Below are 21430 nucleotides of genomic sequence, written 5' to 3'. Positions count from 1 at the left end.
CGTCTTGCTATTTCACGCTTTAAACATTACTTATCAAAATATTGGTGAGAGTGATTAAATTCAAGCCATTAAGAGATATCAAAGATATTGATTCTATGAACAACTTTTGTCTTATGTAGATGATGAGTCATCATCATAATTTCTTGTGTTCATGAAAGCACTTAAGACTCAAAGAACTTTCTTCCTACTATGTTTACATTGAATACAAGCAATCAATCTCTAGTGTGAAGTGGTGTATTGTATGAGTATCATATGTTGAAGGAATTACGCGGAATTATTGGACATTGCATATAGCTATGTGGAGAAGTTGTAGCTATGTGGATATTGTGTACAATGAAATTGGATTAGTCGATATCTAGTGTGAAGTGGTGTATTGTATGAGTATCATATGTCGAAGGAACTACGCGGAATTATTGGACATTGCATATAGCTACATGAAGAAGTTGTAGCTCTGTGGATATTGTGTACAATGAAATTGGATTAGGCGATATCTAGTGTGAAGTTTATTGTATGAGTATCATATCTTGAAGGCATTACGCGGAATTATTGGACATTGCATATAGCTACGTGGAGAAGTTGTAGGTATGTGGATATTGTGTACAATGAAATTGGATTAGTCGTGGATTGCAATCAGGACGTTGGCGCTGAATAGTCGATGTTGGGAATGTTGGTTGCAGAATAAAAAATGGACACATATAAAAGGCATGTCGGATATCAACACCAGATAATCCTGCTCATGGTTTGATATATGATGTGGTATGTATGTAATTATTGAATAATAGAAGCGCATATATCCTCTTATTGTCTTATTCCTCCATTTGCATAATGATTGAAGTCAAGGTCTATAGAAAAGTTGGATAGTGATGAGTAAGTTTGGACTACAAGAGCCTTTGTCGTTTCTCCATGGCCAACTCTATCCTGCACAGTGCTGTCAACAATGATTGCCCCTAGAAAGACCTGTATCATAAGGAATTTTACAACAGAACAAACATAAATATCTCCATCCAAAGGATGGAAAGCATACCATGTAGCAACCAAAGCTATTATATATGTAAATGAGGACTGGTATAAGGTATTCAAAGAAAATTCAATAAGGCAGGACGAGTCGTCTTTGGCTTAAAGCTGAGTATGTTCAATGTGTATATCGAGATGGTGCGGTTTTTACTAGGTACCATAACGTTTCGCAGAGATGGGAAATCCCTTTCAATTAGGATAATTAATACATCGTACATGTACATGATGTTTGAGTTAAGGTGTTTGTTGATACGGCATGTGTGGCATTAAAAGAGCTTGTTGATGCAGTTGTGAAGCTTTTGTTGACTAATAATATTTATGAGTTTCATAATGGGTCGTAGTTCATGGTTCATCATCACAGTTTACCCACATTTGACATGGGAATAAATGAGCCTATGATTATTTCTATAAACAAATTAAAAATGTATAACTTGGATGTGTGAGCTCTTCATTTTTCTCTCATCTCGTCACTGGAAGCATCATTCACTTCAGTTATAGTCAGAGCATGGGTTTCAAATATTTAAAAGTTTTAAGTGTTTACGATTGGTGTTCCACACGTTAAATTTTACAACGACCGCATTGGAATGGATCCAAGAGCATATTTAATACCATGCTAATTGCTTCCCTCTCCTCTTTATATAGATACACATATTTAAATATCGCTGTGCTGAAATAAAATTGATGAAAATGTTGGAAATGAACACGATACTTGGTATCCAGAGTGACTTCTCTAATCTCAGAATCATGAAGCAGATGGATAATATATTGATGACACAGAGAAGGAAGAAATAGAATTTATACTTCTTATGGAATCAACGGTCCATAGCATTGCATGCCCAAATCAACAAATTTCTGACAGTTTGAAATGCACAGAGGTTATGCGGAGGGGAACCGTCGAAAATTGGATTGCCCAAACAACTCATCGCAAGTTGGAAAATTGTAATGCATTTTCATGGTTCTTCCCCACTTTTGCCAAACCACTACGAGGACCGGCGGAAGGATGTTTATGGTTTCGCTGAGACTACTCATGGTTTGCAGGCGTTTGTATGATGACTGATGGGACCCGCATAATCTTCACATACTCCTTACATTGTTGATATATGGTGGATTTTGTGTTCATCAAACATTATTGTATATATAAGGGAGCATGATTTTATTTTTAAAAAGAATTCAATATTATATATATATAATATTAAAATGTTTCAAATATCTAAAATTAACAACGAATCATCGACACTATTTTATTATCCTTGTTTTAAAGAAAGAAACAGTTGCATAACTTTCTGAAACATTAGTTTCATAACAATATATGTAATGAAGAAATATCTAGGAGACTTATGAATGAAATGCTAATTTGATTCAAGTTTCTGGGTAAAGTGTAATATTGTTTTTTTTTCTTACGTGATTTGATTTAAATTATGCTTTTCTTTTTTTAGATAAGTGTATTTAGCAATATGGCTTTTTAAATTGAAAGTAAGAATTTATTTCATAAATGGTACTCATTTTTAGATTTAAATTTTTTAATGGGAGATCCACTTCCAAAAATTTATATATAAATTTTTACTCTTTTCACCCTTTATTCTACCAAGTTTGAACTCGTATTTTTTAATTTTGGAGTTGTAAAATCTTGTTCCTTTTCATTTTTCTCTACCTATCTCTTTACTTTAATTTTTATAATCCTCATTGATCTTGGCCAGACTGGTTTTGAATCATAGGTTTTCAAATCATATTATTCATTGCAAATCTCATAGTCTCTCTCCTACCATATATTTAAAAAATTAAGCAATTTTGTGGATGTCTTGGCATTGGTTCCCTTGCAGCCAAGAACTTTCTGTAGGGAACAACATCAATATGGGTTGTTGTTGGCAAAGTTGAAATATTTTCCCAGGTTTATACAAATTTATTGCTGGTTCTTGAAGGTGAGAAAAATCAAGTTTCAAGTTGTAAATCTTCACCAATTGTTCTTACCTTTGGGCATTTTTATTTTTTTGGGTTTGGAAGATGTCATTCCCTGTATATTTCCCAAAGAACTCTACTCTAGAAAATTTGTTGAGCTGCAAATCAACCCTCAAAAGTTTTATTTTGTGCATTTTAATGGTTATCATATCTATGATTCCTATGATTTATACGGAGGGTTGAATTTTTGAGAGAATGCTTCAATCTATGACTAGTATGATTCAGAGGAAGAGTTTGACATAGTTCATCAGGAAAACTTACCTAGAGGTAGTTACAATGAAGAAATTGATGAGGAAAGTTCCTCTTGGGAACAAGCAAATAAATAATTCATGAAGACAACTTACCTCGAAGTAGTTACAATGAAGAAGTTGATAAGGAAAGTTCTTCTTGGAAACAAGAGAAAAAAAATTCTAAAATGATGGTAAGCAATTTTCAAACATCTGCTCATATACATTTATTTTAAAAAATAAATCATTTTTTTTGCAAAACGCCCAAAGTTGAAAGAAAACAAAATGATTATGGCTATTTTGAAGATGATATTTTCAACTAGAACAAGGAATTTTTTTATTAAATATTTTCATGGTATATCTCACCAACCTGTTACAAAACAACAAAATCTTGAAGCTATTGATCAAAATTGTTTTTTCTTTCATGGTTATCATAACCATATAGACATTATATGGATTCTTTGGGCATTCTATAGGTAAAAATTTATTTGGTGGTTGATATCTATTCCTCCGTACACATCGATTCTTATGGGTGAGTGCTTTATTTTTATTTTTTTAAGAAACAAAAAAGAGATTGTATCAGGTCAAGCACTCAGAAATTAACATGGTGTCATTGGAAATATGATTTTACTTAATTGAAGTTAACATTGTTTATAGTAAGATTTTATACATAAATAAGTGCAAAGTCTGAGTATTTAGTTTTTAGTTTTCAAAAAAAGTTATTTTGGTGTGTAGATTCAAGAATAAAGAAAAGACTTCCAACAAATAAAGACTTTATAGATAATTTACATTTCAACATTTTCAAAGAATTTGAATCCATACCCAACAAGGCACTTGGTCTGCTATTTTCAATTTTTTTGCAAGCCAAGACAATATCCCCAGATAAAACTAGATGTTGTAACCAAAATTATACTAGGTTTAAGGATAGAATTTGCTGTTATTGATTGCACATAAAAGATAATAAAAACCGTGATGAAGTAAATGCTGCTAGTTGATTCCAAACGAAATATTTTAGCTCTATATATTTGTGAGTTTAATGACAACATATCTGTGTGTATGAAAGGTTCATTGGAATTTGGAATCCCAATTCCATTGTCCTATACTCATCTAGCGTAAGTATTTTTCAAATTATCCCATGCTTGAAAATTTATTTGATTCACATTGCGCAAAATGCCGTGGGAGAGGAGATTGTAAATAATATTTATGTTGTGAATGAAATTTTCAACAATGGGTTGGTCCAAGAAATTTATTCGATACAAAGAAATACATGCATAGGAGGTCCAGATGGGGGTCTTTTGAACATGTTCAAATTCACATTTAAGAGTTTCTCGGCATTATTGGAGGTCAGAAACATCTTTGGTTTCAGCTACAACCTACAAATATCTCGATTCAAACATATTATTATGGGTGGAGAACAACAACGCACAATCACCTCTTTTTGACATTAGAAGCAACTAATGTTGTGTGACAAATACACGAGAGTACTCCAATTTAATGTACCTCGTCCTATTGTTTCATGCTTTAAAGTTTAAACATTACCTATCAAAATATTGGTGATAGTGACTAAGTTCAGGCTATAAAGAGATAATGGCGGTATTGATTCTATGATCAAGTTTTGTCTTACATAGATGATAAGTCATCATCGTCATTGGTTACGTGCATGAAAGCACCTAATTAAGACTCCAAGAACTTTCTTCCTACTACGTTTACATTGAATACAAGCAATCCATAGCTAGTGTGATGTGGTGTATTATATGAGTATCGAATTTTGAAGGCACTAAGTGTAATTATTGCACGTTGGATATAGGTACGTGGAGAAGCTGTAGCTATGTGGACATTGTGTACAATGAAATTGGATTGGACGTGGATTGCAGTCAGGACGTTTGTTGCAGAATACATAGTGGAGATATATAAAAGGCAGGTGGAGATTAACATCAGATAATTTTGTTTATGGTATGATGTTATAGGGATGTAATTATTCAATAATATTAGTATTAGTATAAGTTTAAATTTAGTATGAGATAGATTCATTTTAAGTAAAAATCTAATATGAGTCAAGAAAGATCAAATTTCTTCGAGCACAAACTTGTCTGAAGTGTAAAATACAAAGTGTTATTTTTCATTTTTTTAAATTGTATTTTTGAATGACAAATAAAATATATATAAGGCCAAACAAACATTTTAACCATAAACACTTATTTTTCCATAATATATACATAGTTTTCTTAAATGATATATCATTTATAATTTTACATAACATGTACATCTAGACACAAATTAAAATGTCTTTTCATTATTAACATATTTTTAATTAGGCCGATAGGCCTTTCCTATGCATCAACTTTTCGTCAACACTTTTACTCTAATCCGTTAGATCAGATGAAACACTTTCAACCGTTGATCTGAACCAGAAAACAAAACAATGGAAAATCAAGAAAGCACGGAAAGTCAAGAAAGCACAAAAGCTCAAAAAAGATTCTATGCAAAAAAAATCAAGAAAGCACGAAAAAGTCATAAAAATCAAAGATCAAAAAAAAAGCTCAGAAAAGCAAAGATTTTTGAGGATTTTTATTTTTAATTTTATTTTTTAAATGCAATGTATTATTAATTTATTTTTATAATTTAATTGAAATATAAATTTTAAATTTAAAAATTAGTTTAGATTTATTTTTAGTTGTAAGTTTATTATGTGTTAAGAGGGACTTTTTTTTTTGAGGTATTGATTTTTTAAGTGTGAAAAGAGATTTGATTTTTTTGGCATTTGGTAGATGTAGATTTAAAATGAATTTAGATTAGTTTAAATATTAACCTTTAAATAACTCACATTAGAGAAAAATACCATGGGAAAAAACCATAGATTAAAAATATAATAAGGAAAAACCATGGGTTGGAAAATTTTATATTTTATATTTTAATTTTAATTTGACTAAGTCAAAATGTTAAACATTGTAACATCTCTAAAATAACTAAATTCAATTTAAGTCCATGCTAGCTCCCATCATTTTCCTGCTCAAAAGATAGGCGTTCTCAACACCTTAGCTACTTCGGCTGGCGTTGCAAGTTTATGACGAAAATCACCTTGAAGATGAGAAAACTGACCTCCTGGAAGTTTTTAATAAGAATGGTTATAGTAGGTCTCAAGGTCTTAAGGCTTTTCAAAATGCTGAAAAGGGTCCTAAGAGTAAGATTGACCCCAAGGATTGGTCTTCCAGTGTTCATCTTCCCTTTATTCTAGGGACCACGGATAAAATCGCTAGGATCTTGAGGAAGCATAAGATTCATTCTTCTTTTAGACCTCTTAACACTATATGAAGTTCTCTTCATTTTGTTAAGGACCCGATTAACCCCAAGGATTAGAAGGGTGTTTATATCATTCCCTATTCTTGTCGAGCTCCTTATATTGGTGAGACCGGTCGATCCATTAACCAAAGGATTTGTGAACATGCTGCCGACATCAGGCATGGAAGGTCTCGCTCCTCCGCTTTGGTAGAGCATGCAGAAAAAACCAATCATCACATCTCCATTGAAGAGGTTAAGGTCATTGCGAGGATTGACCATTTTCATTATCGTAAATTTAGAGAGGCCTTAGAAATTGAAAAAAAGACTTGTTAATTTAAATAGAGATGACGGCTGGAGTATCAACAGATGCTAGATTCCTGCACTTTCTTCCTAAAAAATTATTTTTATTTATTTATAGATTAATTAATTATTTTTTTTGTTAATCCCCATATTGCTTAGTTTATGACTCTCTTAAATTATTCTTGGTAATATGAATAGGATTAAACCTTAATATTAATATAATATTATATATAATAATATTCATTAATAAGATTATATAGGGTTATGGATCCTTTCTCACCTGAGGGGGGATGTGAAAAAGAGAGCGAGGAGGGTTCCGTCGGCAGGAGGACTCGAACCAGGGCAGCTTAGGCCATCGGCCTAGGGTGCTGCAGACTAGACCTTGCTGCAGACTAGACCTCATTTTGGATGACGAAGACTAGGAGGTATGGGGGTCCATAAAATGGCCATGTAGGCTATGGGTTGGATCCAAGGTGCTCAATCTGCAAGGATCCCAAGGAATATGTTTACTGGGACAAATTTCATCCAACTGAGAGGGTACAGTGGATGATTGCAGAGGAGGTTTTGGGCAGGGATTCTTCCTTCGTTTCTCCCATGAATCTCAGAGGCTTGATCCAGTACACAAACCCCACCCCTTCCCCCTTTGATCCTTTGTTTACGTAATATATTATACCCTAAATTATTCATTAATCGAGCATGTCCAAAGGTATGAATCAACAATCCAACTGTATATATTTGTGATGCTTACTGGTGCAAATTTTCATTTTTCCACAAATGCATAATAGCGAATAGATTTACCTTAAATTATTCAACATCCAAAGATATCAATCAACAATCCAGGTGTATAGGTATATGTGTGACGTTTACTGGTGCAAATTTTAATTTTTCACAAAAGCAGAATCGCTGTCAGGGTTTACCGAGAAGAGTTGTGGCAGTGTAGGAGACTAGGCTGATTGAACCAATATCTCTTCTAAAAAAATTCAACAATTCCAATTTAATAATCCTATCGGCCTCTCTTTGTACCTTTTGGGACAATTGCTAGTTATATGTCAATATTAAATCTTATTAAAATATTTTATCAATAACCAAATTATAAGAATTAAAGGTCTTACTCATACATTTTTTTTTACTTTTAATTACTGTACAACATGTTCATTTTTATTTTTTATTATTAAAGCCTACATTATTTTTCTATTTAGAACATAATTTCTAACTTTTATTTTTATTTTAAAAGAGAACGAACCCACATACACATCCTTTTTTAATTACTTTACAACATATTCATTTTTATTTATTATTATTATAGCCTACATTATTTTTCTATTTAGAACATAATTTTTAATTTTATACACATTTTTTACTTTTAATTACTTTACAACATATTCATTTTTATTTTTTATTATTATAATTTACATTATTTTTCTATTTAAAACATAATTTTTAACTTTTATTTTTATTTAAAAAAAACGATCGTGATATTAACTATAATATGAATCTCGGCCTGGAGTATGCCGTAAAACTGCTTCTGCTTGGCTAAGAGCTCGTCTTCCTCGGACGTAAGGAAACAGGTTAACGGCCCAAGACCCAGAGGCATCTGGCAGGAGTGATGAGCCTGCTCCCTTACGGACCACCAGCGGGTTATTTCAGGTGGCGTGGTTTTCCTATCTAACTGTGATGAGTCAAACTGACATTCGCGGATAGCAGCCAGAGATGGCTGTCCTCACTGTTGGTTTTGACACCTGAGTTGATAGGTTTTTCCACCTAGGTGAAGAAAAAAGAAAAAAAAAACTATAATATGAATCTCTGCTCAATAAAGGCATATAGCCCATTATTGAAGTCAAAGACTAAAAAAAGAGTTAGATACTGATGAGTTACTTTAAATACAAGAGCATCTACAATCTCTCCATGGCCAACTCTATCATGCGCCGCAATGCCAATGACTGGCATGACGATTGCCCCTGGAAAGACTCTTTGGCTTAAACCAGATTATGTTAAATGTGTAGATCCAGATGGTGCGGTTTTTACTGGGTCCATTAACATTTCGCGGAGCTGGGAAATCCCTTAACATCCATGTAAATCATCCATGAGTTAGGGTGTTTGGTGATATGGCATAGGTGACATTAAAAGAGTTTGTCGATGCAGTTATGAAGCTTTTGCTAACTACTAATATTTATGAGTTTCATAATGCGCAACAGTTCATGGTTCATCATCATAGTTTACCCACAATTGACATGGACATAACTGAGCCTATGATTATTTCCATAAACAAGTTAAAAATGCATGACGTGGATGTGTGAGCTCTTCATTTTTTTTTTTCTCTTTAACAGGGAAAAGCTCACCACTGGTAGTGTTATTCACTTCAGTTATAGTCAGAGCTTGGATTTCAAATATTGAAAAGTTTTAAGTGTTTCCGATTGGTGTTCCACGCTTTAAATTTTACAACGACTCCATTGGAATGGATCCAAGAGCATATTAAATACCATGCTAATGGCTTCCCTCTCCTCTTTACATAAACACACATATTTAAAACTGATAGAAAATGTTGGAAATGAATGTATACGATTGTAAAATTTGAAATAATGACGGCTCATGCATCATTGATGTTTTACGCACCACTTGTTTGGTCAGAACGAAGAACTACGATTTATACTTCTTACTGGTGCCAAAGAAATCAACGGTCCACAACATTGCATGCCCAAATCAACAAAGTTCTGATAGTTTGAGATGTACGGAGGTTATGCTGAGGGGAACCGTGGGAAAGCGGATTTTCCAAACAATGGATCGCATGATGGACGGTTGTGATGCATTCCGACGGTTCTTCCCCCGCTTTTCCCAAACCACTACAAGGACCGTCGGAAGGCTCTTTATGGTTTCGCTGAGCCCACTCATGGTTTGCAGATGTGTGCATGATAACAGATGGGACCCGCACAATCTTCACCTACTCCCAACATTGTGAAGGCAAAGGCCATTTTAGAGTGAGGTTTATCCTCACCACACTATTAAGATTCGTTTGTCTCTCATAGAATCTTAACAGGTGTCCCTACCCCTTCATACATGCACTCACGAAGGCCAGTTTTTCTTTGCACAATTGTGTAAATGATAATTTATATGGGGCAGATGTTGTGTTCATTGAACTTTACAGGGAGAATGATTTTATTTATATATATGTTTCAAATATCTAAAATTAATAAGGAATTGTTAGCATTATTTTATTACCTTTATTTTAAAGAAAGAAACAGTTCCATAATGGTTTAAATAATTAGTTTCATAACCAATCAAGACAACTAAATTATGAATAAAAAATTATGAAATTAGGGGGTTTGGAAATTAGGAAGAAATATGTAATAAAGAAATCTCTCAAGACTTATGAATGAAATTCCAGCTTTATTCTAACTTTGGGGTAAATTGCAACATTGTTTTCTTACATGTGTTTGTCTTTTCTTCTCTTGGACAAGTGCATGTAGTAGTTGGGCCTTCTCTAACACCTTGCCTTGGTCTTTCCTTGAGCCTCTCATTGAATTTCAACAACCTTAGCTTACTTTAATTCTTCCTCCCTTTCCCTTGGTATGCCATTCATTATATAGATGGAGAAGAGTTAGTTTTAGGATTAACGGATGTGCTTGAAGGCATCAATGAATTGGGCGAACCTAGAGTTGGTAGGCTAGTTTATTGTTGATGTGTACGAGGCATCATTTGAATCCCACATAAATTCTCCTTGGGATTGTTAATTATGAAGGCTAAGAGAGCGGTCACAACTTGGCAACATTGAAACCTACAATTGTCGCATTTGCAAGTGGTGCACCCTGTGACTGGTTGCACTTTGCTCTAAAGGATTGGTGTGATCATGCTAAAAAATATGTTGACAACAGAAAACAATGTAGTGTATTAGTGTCTAAGATGAGTGGATCCTCCAAGGCTCATAGGGGTGGTTTTTAAGGCTATAACACTTATGTAACATCCCTTTTTAATCCCCCAAATTTTACAAATGTAATTAAATTTTAATGCTAGATAAGCAACACATATATCATGTCAAATTTTATTATTTTGTAGATATTTTTGTAATTTATATATTGCTAGAGTTGAGGAAAAGGACAACCAACATATATCTCGATGCCCATAAAAGAAGCTTCATTGAGGGGAAAGTTGTGAGGGGATCTAGAAACCTTCTATGCTTCTAGATTTAAGTTGTGCCTTGTTTTTCCTAATATGGTAGATGAGCTACCAACTATCATCAATTATGAGCAAATGGGGGAGAGGGTACTAGACCATCCTAGAGAATGGGATACATACCACTCTGGAGTTTTCCAGAGTTGGCCCACAACCTAAGGCAAGAAAACTGAAATTTGAGGTTGGGAGCAACACTTGTGGGGGTGGATAGAGGAGAATAAATAGTGATTTGCATATAATAAAGAACCAGTGACTTGTGAATTTAGTGAACAAAAAATTAGCCCACGCGGGTGTGAAAAATGATGTGACTCTGATTAGGAGGCAACTATAATGCCTTCTCAGTCACAACCACTTTGTGTGGAAGTGAGTTTTGAAGTGAATTAGATTAGGGATTAGCGAGAAGCCTTCGTTTAAGGTTGAAAGCCCTAGAAGAATTTATAAATTGTTTGTTTGTTTGAGGCATGTAAGGCATTGGAGAAGGGAAACATTAAGGGATTGCTAGATCAATGAAGAACTCCCTTTTGTGCTATGTAGGCCATGGGTGTCTAATTTTGGTTGTGTCAAGACTCCCTAACTTTATATATATGTGCATTCCTAAATCATGTGCATGAAGGATAGTGACATGCATGCCTATTAGCTTATTTGAAACCTTGAAAAATCTTGAGTGAAGCTTTTTTTAAGGCATCAGATTTGGCATGTCTTGGCTAGCTACAAGACAAATTGTAGCGTAACTGAGCCTAAGGTTGGGTGGAGAGTGGCTCACCCTTCTTTAATGATGCAGTGAAGCTGCATCTTTTCAAAATTCCGCGTGGACCTATGGGTTATGGGCCCACGTACATATATATCGGAAGCCTTATTAGTCAGCAGACTTCTTAATAGAAATAAAACCCGAAACCGCAATATAACTTTACCAAGTCCGTCAGTCCCACTTTCATGAAGCGAAACTGCGCCGATTACATAAATCCAGAATTAAACAATTAAACTGTTGTTTAATTAAACTATTAGACCCCGACCTTTTGCACGGATCCCAAATTAATTAATCCCAGTTCAATCCTTATCACGCTTGGAAATTAAATTAACTTGCGATCATTTTCAGGACCAATATCCGTTGGATCTCATACCTTCACAATGAACAACTACGATCGATCTAGAATCCAACTGGATTAAATCGTATTCCATAAAATATTGCGTCCGTTTTTTATATTAAAACTCATGCACTTTTTGACATGACTACTGTCGGATTTGACCCTTTCAAACGGCTGGTCCTAATTAACTGAGTTATTAACTCAGTTCTATAATTTATCGCATCCAGTTTTGGAATTAACCTCTGCGCTTATTGGCACACGATAGCCATCAGATCTTGTGGATCTGTCGATCGAACGATCCTGATCTTATTCTGGGTTTCTTCATGAATTCGTCAGGTTTCTTTGTTCTGCCAAGTTTATTTAGTCTTTGTCCGCTAAGTTTAGCCTGTCTCTAAACTATATTTCTATGACCTTGAAACATATCCAGACTATTAACGGTTCTCAATAGACTTTCGATCCAATTCTAAGGAAAAATATGGTGCAAGAAGGTTTTAGTCTTCCATAGTTAATTGCCCCGAGTATTCCAATACTTCAAGCCCATTATACCAAAGAAAACCGAGCTTTCAACATGTAAATCAATTAACTTCAATTATTTTGAAAGGAGAGTAAAACATCCGAGGTTTGACCATCCGTGTGCATAAATTAGAGAGGTACAGAAAGATACAAAATCTTACATTCAAATCCTTCAATAGTTCGGAAATATACATAAATACACATACAGGCTTTCTTGACAAACTCTGCCAAATTTTAATTTATAATCACACCAGAAACTTACACAATTCAGAGGCCTAATATGCAATCAATTGGCCTTCATCATATCCCTATCACACACACCTCTACTCACTAACCTCTAGCTCTCTCCTAGCTCTCTCTCTCTCCTTCAAATATTCAAAAGATCACAATTTATACAAATACGGATTCATGAACCAATTTAGTTCAGATCCAGCAATCTCTCACTTTCTCCTAAAGTATCTCTTCAACTCCACTTTCTTTCAAACAAAATCCTAAATGAAGCTCTTAAATCCCTCAAATCCTCACTCTTCCTAGGATTGCTCAACTTTCTCTAAAATCTCTACATTCACAACATATTCTCCACAATTTAAATTTACTATTTAAAATTTCCTCAAACTCCACTAAACTTAGGAAAATAAACAAAATGATTGAGGGAATCCACTCTCTTTAGTAAATGTGAAATAAGAGTCATGGGTCTTATAAGCTTTGACGGATGCTCCTGCATCAGACTCCTTGAGTTGAAATAATTCATGGACTCCTGTTCATGAGTTACCCAACTGATGTTGTTGCAAACTTCATCAAATTTCATCTTCCAACTGGTTCTCTGACATCCATCAATTTTAGGTGCATTTACTGCCTTCTGTCTTTCTCCTGGATGCCAAACCTTACTTCGTAACTTGCCATCTCTTTCATCATGCTACTGCTCCATTTTTTCTGCCATTGTTGCTTTAGTCCTTCCAAGTTTCCAAATCTTATCTTGTTGTTGTCCTCTCTCTTTGTTGATGCAAATTCTTTTTGTTAATTTCTCTTCTTTGTTGGTTCTATTCTTGACTGACTTCTTCATCCACAATTTCTCAATTTTCTCTTTACACTTTGCAACCTTTCTCAAACACATGGACCTTAGTTGAACTCCACTGTCAACTAACTGTTGTACATTCTCTTTTGCCATAGAAACTATGAAATTTTTTTCCAATTTTACTTCATCTCCTTCTTTGACAACCTGTCAGTTGCAATTTACAGCTTCCCCTTCATTGCTATGAAAGACAATCTTTTCCTCTATGTCATTAGGTTCACTTAATAACTTTCCCAGCAAATTAAATCTTCCTTCATATTCAATAAGCATGCCATTTACATATGACTTCTCTTTCCTGCATAAAACAAAATTTCCATCACAATTGTCAGATTTAAAATTACTATGGTTTCCATTCTCCACAAATAATTCTGTCATCAATTCCTTATGCTGATTTTCTACAAAATTTATGAAACTGTCAACAATTTTTATTTCAGCACTTTCCTCTGCATTACACAGTGTTCCTTGTTTTGATACAAGACTATCATTCAACAATTCAATAGCTAGAATTTCTTGGAGCATATCGTTATGAAGTATCCTTTCATATTTTGTACTTATACCATTGCAACAAAATGATGTTGTTTCATCTTCATATATAATAGAAACAAAACTCTATTTTTCTAAAGCTTCTTCATGGTTTACAGACTCATAAAAATAATCAATTTCAAAATCACAGATTTCCTGAATTTCTGTATCTGTCAACATCATCATACATTCTTTCACATTTTCCATAATAATTCTATCTTGATTCTCTACTGAAGATGCTTCATTCTGGTTACAAACTCTCATCTGCTTGTCTTCAGCTTCTTGAATTATGACAAATTCCCTACCAATGCCATTATTCTCAAAGTTATTAAATACATGCTCAAAATACTTTTCTAATCTAGCCATTTCTTCCAGTAATCTCACTTCTTCATCAACATGCATAAGCACATTGTCCAATTGTTGTTCATTACCTATCAAACCTGAAAACATACACAACATATCAGTTTCAAAAATACAAGGCTCTTCATTTGAAGCCTCAGTGATCAGATCTTCATGCTTCTCTGAACTATTCTAATATTTCACTAAGTTATTGAGAAATTATTTCTCAACATCTCTGATTTCTTTTTCATCAAAGAATACTTCTTGGACTACGGCTTCTTGACTATTCTTGTCAACTTCATCATAGGTTTGTAGAATACCTTTCTACTCTACACAATTCTCTCCATCACTCAGTTTATCCAAGTAAGACAATAATGTCTTTCTCTCTTCTATGATAAGACTTTGATCCTTCAAAGTTTTCCTTGACTTAACTTTTTGAGTTGAGTTCTCTGTGTCAGCTTCTCTTCTCTTCACTTCACAAATCTGCAATGCATTTATTTCCTTTTCTTTGTCCATTTTCCATTGGGTTTCTATCCATGTTAATATTCCTTCAAACATGATCCAATAAGTTTTTAATAAGAGAAGACACAACCATTCACTTATACCTTTTAATTTTCTCCACCAATTGAAGTCTTGAAATTCTTTATGAATCTCCTTTTGTGTTTTTCTTGTCTCTGCCTCTTTCACTTTTTCATGCACAGGCTCAAATTCATTAGGTTTCATACCTGCAAATTTACATTCACACAAATAATTAATTCCAAAAATATGAGACTCTCTTGTCTGTGAAGATGCTACCAGTACCTTTCTCTTATGTTGATCTGTATAGATCATCTCTTCATCACTGTCTCCTTCTCCAAGGAGAGGTCCTTTCTCTAGTTCACAAATGGATTCTATTCTTTCATTCTCAATTGTTCGGAGTATTAATTTCTCAGCAAATAATTCCCTGATAGGCCACTTAACTCTTTTTCCCACATAAAATCCTTGTTTCCATTCTTCTCTGATTCTTTTTTGTATCAGCTTCTTCAAATGACTGAGTTCTGTCTTTATCTCAGCCACCTCTATGTCAATTTCTTCCTTACTCATTCCTTTGAGTCCAACTGCTTTGGCACTCTTTTCTCTCTATCTGTGACTTTCCTCTGTACCCCTATTATGACTAACAATAGTCAAATTCATTGTTTCCTTTGGTGAACTTTCCTTGTTCACTAGTGAGCTGCAACTAGCCCTTCTCTCTTCTGTAACAAGTTTGTTAGTTGTTACCCATACCAAATCATCCTTTTGGTATCCTTTCTTTTCCAGGTTCTCTGCACTAGAACCCTTTCTTCTCCTTGAGCACTCCGGCTCAGCTTCCAAAGATGTTGGCTGTTGCATATTCAATTGCTCACTTCCCTTTTCCTTCAGTAATTTCATTTTACTGTTGGGTACTGCCACCTTTTATTCATCTAAGATTTCTTCTTGCTTCATATTCTTTAACATAGCTCATGTGATATGATGCTGTTATAGCTCATTCTATCTTTTAGCAATTTTACTGCTTCCCTTGGCCTGCATAATCTTACCTCAAGATTCATCAAGTATCCTTCCAAACCTACCAATTTTCTTCAAAGATATCTTAAAACTAATTCCCATCTTACTTTTCATAATGAACACTTTAGCTTTTAAGATCAATTAAGATTCTATCTGAACTTCAACAATATTTATAAAATTCATGGCAGACACTACAAATTCCTTCTGACACTGTTTTTGTAAGAAAATCTTGTCTTGCTTCTACAAATTTCAAATTTCAATCCTTGTAGTGGCTCTTCTGTCAGATCTATCGAATCCAGTCTTCAGTCTAACTGTTCCTTCAACCATCAATATCATTGTCTTTAACAATACTTAAACAATCTTCATTCATTCTTCAATTTTCCTCAAAATTCTTCAAATCATTTAAATGACTTTAGTGCCACAACAAACCACTCTTCTATTTTACTTTAAATTCAAAACCACTAATTCAATCAACTTACATTTAAACATTACTAAGCACTAACTTCAAATATGAAAATTTCAACTGCCTGTGAAGAAAACATCTTCTCCTCAGAAATTTCACTCCCTTGTTGTTTTCAGACATTCAAAACAAGTCTTTGTAAAAATCATCAAAATAAATATCCTTACCAGATCTTCGCCAGAGGATTCATTGTATCCCGATTCTGATCTCAGTATCATTTATGCTCTGATTTTGCTTTAATTTTTCTAGCATGCTGGTATCTCAAATGTTTTTTTGATCATTCCAAAGACTTTTTCCTTCTCTGATACAACTTTGCTGCATCTTTTCAAAATTATGCGTGGACTTGTGGGTTATGGGCCCATGTACATATATATCAGAAGCCTTATTAGTCAGCAGACTTCTTAATAGAAATAATAACTGAAACCACAATATAACTTTATCCAGTCTGCCGATCCCACTTTGATGAAGCGAAACTATGCTGATTACATAAATCCAAAATTAAAAAATAAAACCCTTGTTTAATTAAACTATTAGACCCCGACCTTTTGCATGGATCCCAAATTAATTAAATCCCAATTCAATCCTTATCGCGCCTGGAAATTAAATTAACTCGTGATCATTTTCCGAAGCGATATCCATTGAATCTCGTACCTTCACAATGAACGCCTGTTATCAATCTGGAATCCAACCAGATTAAATCGTATTCCATAAAATATTGTGTCCATTTTTTATGTTAAAACTCGTGAACTTTTCGACGCGACTACCATCGGATCTAACCCTTTCAAATGGATGGTCCTAATTCACTGAGTTATTAACTCAGTTCTATAATTTATCGCATCTGGTTTTGGAATTAACCTCTGTGCTTATTGGCACACGATAACCGTCAGATCTAATAGATCTGTCGATCGGACGATCTTGATCTTCTTCCGGGTTTCTTCACGAATTCGTCAGGTTTCTTGGTTCCGCCAAGTTTATTTAGTCTTTGTCTACTAAGTTTAGTCTGTCTCTAAACTATATTTATGTGACCTTGAAACATATCCATACTATTAACGGTTCTCAATAGACTTGCGGTCCAATTCTAAGGAAAAATATGGTGCAGGAAGGTTTTAGTCTTCCATAGTTAATTGCCCAGAGTATTCCAATACTTCAAGCTCATTATACCAAAGAAAATCGAGCTTTCAACATGTAAATCAATTAACTTCAATTATTTCGAAGGGAGAATAAAAACCATCCAGGTTTTGACCATCTCTACGCATAAATTAGAGAGGTATAGAAAGATACCAAATCTTATGTTCAAATCCTTCAATAATTCAAAAATCTACATAAATACACATACAAGGTTTCTTGACAAACTCTACCAAATTTTAATTCATAATCACACCAGAAACTTACACAATTCACAGGCCTAATATGCAATCAATTGGCCTTCATCATATCCCTCTCACACACACCTCTACTTAGTAACCTCTAACTCTCTCCTAGCTCTCTCTCTCTCCTTTAATTATTCAAAAGATCACAATTTATACAAATACGGGTTCATGAACCAATTTAATTCAGATCCAACAGTCTCTCACTTTCTCCTAAAGTATCTCTTCAGCTCCACTCTTTTTCAAACAAAATCCTAAATGAAGCTTTTAAATCCCTCAAATCCTCACTCTTCCTAGGATTACTCAATTGTCTCTAAAATCTCTGCATTCATGACATATTCTCCACAATTTAAATTTACAATTTAAAATTTCCTCAAACTTCACTAAACTTAGGAAAATAAATAAAATGATTAAGGGAACCCACTCCCTTTAGTAAATGTGAAATAAGACTCATGGGTCTTATAAGCTTTGATGGATTCTCCTGCATCAGACTCCCTGAGTTGAAATAATTCATGGACTCCTGTTCATGAGTCACCCAACTGCTCTTGTTGCAAACTTCGTTAGATTTCATCTTCCAACTGGTTGTCTGACTTCTGTCAATTGCAAGTGCATTTAATTCCTTCTGTCTTTATTTTGGATGCCAAACCTTACTTTGTAACTTGCCATCTCTTTCATCATGTTGCTGCTCCATTTTTTCTGCCACTGTTGCTTTAGTCCTTCCAGGTTTCCAAATCTTATGTTGTTGTTGTCCTCTCTCTTTGTTGATGCAAATTTCTTTTGTTAATTTCTCTTCTTTGTTGGTTCTCTTCTTGACTGACTTCTTCATCCACAATTTCTCAATTTTCTCTTTACACTTTGCAACCTTTCTCAAACACATGGACCTTAGTTGAACTCCATTATCAACTAACTGCTGTACATTCTCTTTTGCCATAGAAACTATGAAATTTCTGTCCAATTTTACTTCATCTCTTTCATTTACAACCTATTGGTTGCACTTTACAGCTTCCCCTTCATTGCTATGAAAGACAATCGTTTCCTCTATATCATCAGGTTCACTTAATAACTTTTCCAGCAAATTAAATCTTCCTTCATATTCAATAAGCATGTCATTTACATATGGCTCCTCTTTCCTATATAAAATAGAATTTCCATCACAATTGTCAAATTTAAAATTACTATGCTTTCCATTCTCCACAGATAATTCTGTCATCAAGTCTTTATGCTGATTTTCTACAAAATTTATGAAACTGTCAGCAAATTTTATTTCAACACTTTCCTCTACATTACACAGTGTTCCTTGTTCTGATACAAGACTATCATTCAACAATTCAATAGCTAGAATTTCTTGGAGCATATCATTATGAAGTATCCTTTCATCTTCTGTACTTATACCATTGCAACAAAATGATGTTGTTTCATCTTCGTATATAACAGAAAGAAAACTCTGCTTTTCTAAAGCTTCTTCATGGTTTACAGACTCATAAAAATAATCAATTTCAAAATCACAGATTTCTTGAATTTTTGTATCGGTCAACATCATCGTACATTCTTTCACATTTTCCAGAATAATTCTATCTTGATTCTCTACTGAAGATGCTTCATTCTGGTTACAAACTCTCATCTGCTTGTCTTCAGCTTCTTGAATTATGAAAAATTCCCTGCCAATGCCATTATTCTCAAAGCTATTAAATACATGATCAATATAATTTTCTAATCCAACCATTTCTTCCTGTAATCCCACTTCTTCATCAACATGCATAAGCACATTGTCCAAATGTTGTTCATTACCTGTCAACCCTGAAAACATACACAACATATCAGTTTCAAAAATACAAGGCTCTTCATTTGAAGCCTCAGTGATTAGATCTTCATTCTTCTCTGAACTTTTCTGATAGTTCACCAAGTTGTTGAGAAATTCTTTCTCAACATCTCTGATTTCTTTTTCATCAAAGAATACTTCTTGGAATGCAGCTTCTTGACTATTCTTGGCAACTTCATCATAGGTTTGTAGAATACCTTTCTTCTCTACACAATTCTCTCCATCACTCAGTTTGTCCAAGTAATACAATAATGTCTTTCTCTCTTCTATGATAAGAATTTCATCCTTCAAAGTTTTCCTTGACTTAGCTTTTTGACCTAAGTTCTCTGTGTCAGCTTCTCTTCTCTTCACTTCACAAATCTGCAATGCATTTATTTCCTTTTCTCTGTCCATTTTCCATTGGTTTTATATCCATGTTAATATTCCTTCAAACATGATCCAATAAGTTTTTAATAAGATAAGACACAACCATTCACTTATATCTTTTAATTTTCTCCACCAATTGAAGTCTTGAAATTCTTTATGAATCTCCTTTTGTTTTTTTCCTGTCTCTGCCTCTTTCACTTTTTCATGCATAGGCTCAAATTCATTAGGTTTCATACCTGCAAATTTACATTCACACAAATAATTAATTCCAAAAATATGAGACTCCCTTGTTTGTGAAGATGCTACCAGTACCTTTCTCTTATGTTGATCTGTATAGATCATCTCTTCATCATTGTCTCCTTCTCCAAGGAGAGGTCCTTTCTCTGGTTCACAAATGGATTCTATTCTTTCATTCTCAACTATTCGGAGTATTAATTTCTTAGCAAATAATTCCCTGACAGGCCACTTAACTCTTTTTCCCACATAAAATCCTTGTTTCCATTCTTCTCTGATTCTTTTTTGTATTAGCTTCTTCAAATGACTGAGTTCCGTCTTTATCTCAGCCATCTCTATGTCAATTTCTTCTTACTCATTCCTTTGAGTCCAAATGCTTTGGAACTCTTTTCTCTCTGCCTGTGACTTTCCTCTGTACCCTTGTCATGACTAACAATAGTCAAACTCATTGTTTCCTTTGGTGAACTTTCCTTGTTCACTAGTGAGCTACAACTAGCCCTTTTCTCTTCTGTAACAAATTTGTTAGTTGTTACCCATACCAAATCATCCTTTTGGTATCCTTTCTTTTCCAAGTTCTCTACACTAGAACCATTTCTTCTCCTTGAGCACTCCGGCTCAGCTTCCAAAGATGTTGGTTGTTGCATCTTCAATTGCTCACTTCCCTTTTCCTTCAGTAATTTCATTTTACTGTTGGGTACTGCCACCTTTTATTCATCTAATATTTCTTCTTTCTTCATCTTCTTTAACGTAGCTCATGTGCTATGATGTTGCTATAGTTCATTCTATCTTTCAACAATTTTACTGCATCCCTTGGCCTGCATAATCTTACCTCAAGATTCATCAAGTATCCTTCCAAACCTGCCAATTTTCTTCAAAGATATCTTAAAAGTAATTCCCATCTTACTTTTCATAATGAACACTTTAACTTTTAAGATCAATTAAGATTCTATCTAAACTTCAACAATATTTATAAAATTCATGGCAGACACTACAAATTCCTTCTGACACTATTTTTGTAAGCAAATCTTGTCTTGCTTCTACAAATTTCAAATTTCAATCCTTCTAATGGCTCTTCTGTCAGATCTATCGAATCCAGTCTTCAGTCTAACTGTTCCTTCAACCATCAATATCATTGTCTTTAACAATACTTAAACAATCTTCATTCATTCTTCAATTTTCCACAAAATTC

At 34.1% G+C, this 21430-nt stretch overlaps 1 pseudogene; it reads left to right on the top strand.

The window, feature by feature from the left end:
• The first annotated feature begins 751 nt into the window (after nucleotides 1–751).
• Nucleotides 752–1457, top strand: LOC149251667 (F-box protein SKIP8 pseudogene; annotated as a pseudogene).
• The last annotated feature ends 19973 nt before the right edge of the window (nucleotides 1458–21430 follow it).

The sequence above is a fragment of the Pinus tabuliformis genome, chromosome 7, assembly GCF_031772625.1.
Source record: "Pinus tabuliformis cultivar Carrire ecotype Pingquan chromosome 7, CPIR1, whole genome shotgun sequence".
Taxonomy (NCBI): Eukaryota; Viridiplantae; Streptophyta; class Pinopsida; order Pinales; family Pinaceae; genus Pinus; species Pinus tabuliformis.
The sequence above is the reverse complement of the archived record's forward strand: the minus strand, read 5'-3'. Positions and strand labels throughout refer to the sequence as shown.